Consider the following 3,498-nt stretch of genomic DNA (forward strand, 5'->3'; position numbering starts at 1 on the left):
CCCAAATACACAGCAGCAATCAAGCACAGCACTTGGCTCAAAGAAAGCCATTTACTGCTTGAAGGATCACTGCAATGTAGAGAAGATGTGACAGGAGAAGGGAAACAGTGTAGGAAAAGAATCAGTTCATTATACAGGAGCGAGATAGGAAATAGCAAGCAGCTTGCATTTCATATGGGCAGAAAGGTGAGGTCTAGGAGATAAAAAATGGGTATGTTGGAACAGTCTGTTCCAGCAACTCACAAAGCTAAATGTGGCACAGAGACATGCTATTCACCCACAAACTCTAAATCTACAAAGGAAGCATACGCCTGTCAACATTTTGAGTTATAATAGAATTAGCTTCACATTACTGCAAATGAAAAAAGTCTTCAAAAGAGGACCCTGAAAAGGAAGAGGAGAATGAAGGAAATGAAAGGGCTTGTTATACTCTGCTAGTCCTGGCTGATGGGTACTGAGAACAAAGAGGTTAGAGGGGCTGTATGTTGTATGAGAGTCTGCCACTCCCTGATATTGGTGAGCATTTACAAACCAAACTGATTCTTTGGGTTGACAGCAGAGTGAGATGAGAACAACACATACCTGGCAAGAGACACTCTTGGATTTACTGTTTGATCAACTATCAAAATATGCACTGTGCCTCTTTTTTTTCTGTTTTTTTTTTTTTTTAATTTTTGAAACTATTGCTCAGACACTTCATCAATGATTAGTTTATAAATGAAGGTCCAGCTTCTTCCTTCCCAGGGATACTGAATATAAACAAAGGAATGGGAAACTCCAGTTCTGGAAGGAATGCAAGAAGGGATGTTCCAAGAAATCCTACTGGAACATATGTCTTGTTCTATAAAGAAGCAGTGAGTATGTCTAAGACAGAGGTTTTAGAGATGTTATACATTTTATTAAACCAGCTGATAGAATGAGGAATAAACAGAAGTTTCCCAGCCTTTTTGTGTACTTGAGAGTTGGTGTTTTCCCCAAGAATATGCAATTTTGCCTTTTCTTTTTATTGCTTCTTTCTACAAAGTTAACCAGATCATGCTAGTTATAAGAATGTTAATAAATCATTGCCAACTCTCTGTGAAAAGACACCACAGGCATTACAATTAAGAATTTTTTTCTAAAAATATTTTATCCATTTGTGCTGATGTTGGATCAAGCCATAAGGGCTCAGCACAGATGCTGTAAGTTCAGCTGGGAAAAAAGGAGTCAACAACAAAAAAGTAATCCTTAGGTGCATGAGTTCAGGTAGTAGACAAAAATAATACCAATTACAACCTATACAACTATCAAATCATATCAATTTTCTTTCCCCCTCCCCCCCAGAACAGGAAGAACACCTCTGGCTATTGCAGTAGCATTCCTGGATCTAGGATCCCTTTGTGTTTAGGGAGGCATAAGCAGAACTGAAAACCATTCCTTCTTGACAGCACTTGTAATTTCAGTGTCAGTAAAAGACAGTGAGTGGATGGAGGCCAATGGGCAAGCAGAAGGAAATGTGTGCCTCCTCCTACAGGTAGGACCATGAAGTATTAGCTAGAATGATGAGTAATAGTGGTCAGTAACACTGCTTGTTTAATTATTGCCAGGCTTATTTGAGCTACAGCCCTCTTCCCTGCTCTTCCACGATGTTTAGCAGCCAAACCTCTAATGAAATGGCCAGGCCCAGGAGGGACCTGTGCCAGCAGCTTTATTTTTTAATCTACGATGGGCTGGGCAGAGGTAGAAGTAATACAGTTTTAGTAATTAAATTGTTCTGTTTCTCAGAAAACCTTGTGCTATTGATATTGGAGAGGCAGAGATGAAGCACTGGACTGTAAGTGTGTGTGTGTCGTTTTCTCAATCTGCTGTTGGGCAGTGGGTGTAAGGAGAAAAAACTGTACTTCCTGCTTCTTGAGTTCATAATAGGCACACAAGACTTACAGAAGTGGCATATGCAGATCTACCCACAGACAGCTGATCTTCTTGAAGGTCACACTTCCAAATGAGCAGATCCAAGATGCATAGGATCAAATTCCTTCAAGGAAGTCATAAGAAAGACATAAGGGAGTCATTGGCCAGTTGTGCAGGTTGTTGACACCTACATTCAGTACCAAGAGTTGGATGTGTTCAGTTGGTCACAGAATCAAGTTTTCATATCATGATAAAATGGGCTTCTTCAGCTTGGCCCAGCCATGACTCCTGGAGCTGCACATTCAAGCAGCACAGGTAGCTTTGCCATGGCAGCACCTGCTTGCCAGCAGGGCTCACTTGCCCAGCTGCACTGAGAGCCTTGCAGAGCTGTCACCCTGCTCTCACACCACAGGGCCCTGTCCCTGCCACATGCAACCCCTCAGCCAAACACCAGCTTCCTTTGACTGGGGAGCATGCAAATATCCATTGGGCTGGGAACCAGTTCCTGTGCAAATTCCTCACAAGGCATCTCCTCTCAGGCTGATCAAAACAAAACAAAAACGTGTCCTTCAGCAAACTTTGAGAGCATTTACATCATTAAACAGGGCTTTCCATCAAGACTTCCCCATCACAACTCCATAACAATGCCTTGCCATATCACAGCTCAACTTCTTCTCCAGCTATGTGATTCTTTATCACAAAGCCAACAATAACCAGGCAATAGCTGCTATAGCACAGCAATTGTGATAAGCACAGGGATCAAGTATTTCTGCTCAGCTTTGAGGGAAATGCAGAGCATAAACCCTTAGTATTAACCTTCATATTCTGATTAAAGACCTCGTCACATAGTTTTATTTCTAATTATCTTCAGCAAAATGAGAACCAGCAGGTAAGGGAGGCCCCGACATGGCTGCTTTTCCAAGTGCTATATTACTTTTGGAAGGTTAAGAACAAAACTTCTTTTTTTTATGAAAAATTTATTACAGTACAATTCAGAAAAGCATCTGGGATCATTTCTCCTCTAAAATTAGACGTGTAGTGTTTATTAGATTGGCACGAGATGTTTGAATAGAGCTGATGGAAGAGCCAAGGGCCAGGAGTAGGATGCCAAGCACAAAGCAGGATGCACAAGGGCTCTTAGCAGCGGGCTGCAAGAGCGTGTAGAGGGGAGGGAAGGAAAATTAGGAGCACTTCAAAGGAAGTAGAGGTACTGAAGAGTTTTTCCACAGCACCACAAGGGCACAGGCTGTTTGTAACAAGCAGTTCCCAGCTGCAGTGTTGCTATAGCTAAGCCATCACTTCTGGCCTTGTCTTCCTCACCAAGCAGGGAGGCAGGACTCAGAGGAGCTGAGTGGGACTCAGGATCCCAGTCCCAAAATGGAAAAGTGAGCAACATCCTCTTTCCCACCTCCTCCCAGCCTTTGGCATCTCCTTCTGCCTTTCTGAAAACATTGGCATTTAATGAAGGTGGGCATTTTCTCTAGTTTTGCAGGGGACATTAAGAAAATTGGATCCTAGTGTAATAACCTATCACCACTGAGGTGCACCAAGGGCATTTCCAGTGGACCTTTCCATTCCCAAGCCAGCCCAAGGCTGTCAGGAAAGAGT

Source organism: Merops nubicus, unplaced genomic scaffold (genome assembly GCF_000691845.1).
Source record: "Merops nubicus isolate BGI_N331 unplaced genomic scaffold, ASM69184v1 scaffold9312, whole genome shotgun sequence".
NCBI lineage: Eukaryota > Metazoa > Chordata > Aves > Coraciiformes > Meropidae > Merops > Merops nubicus.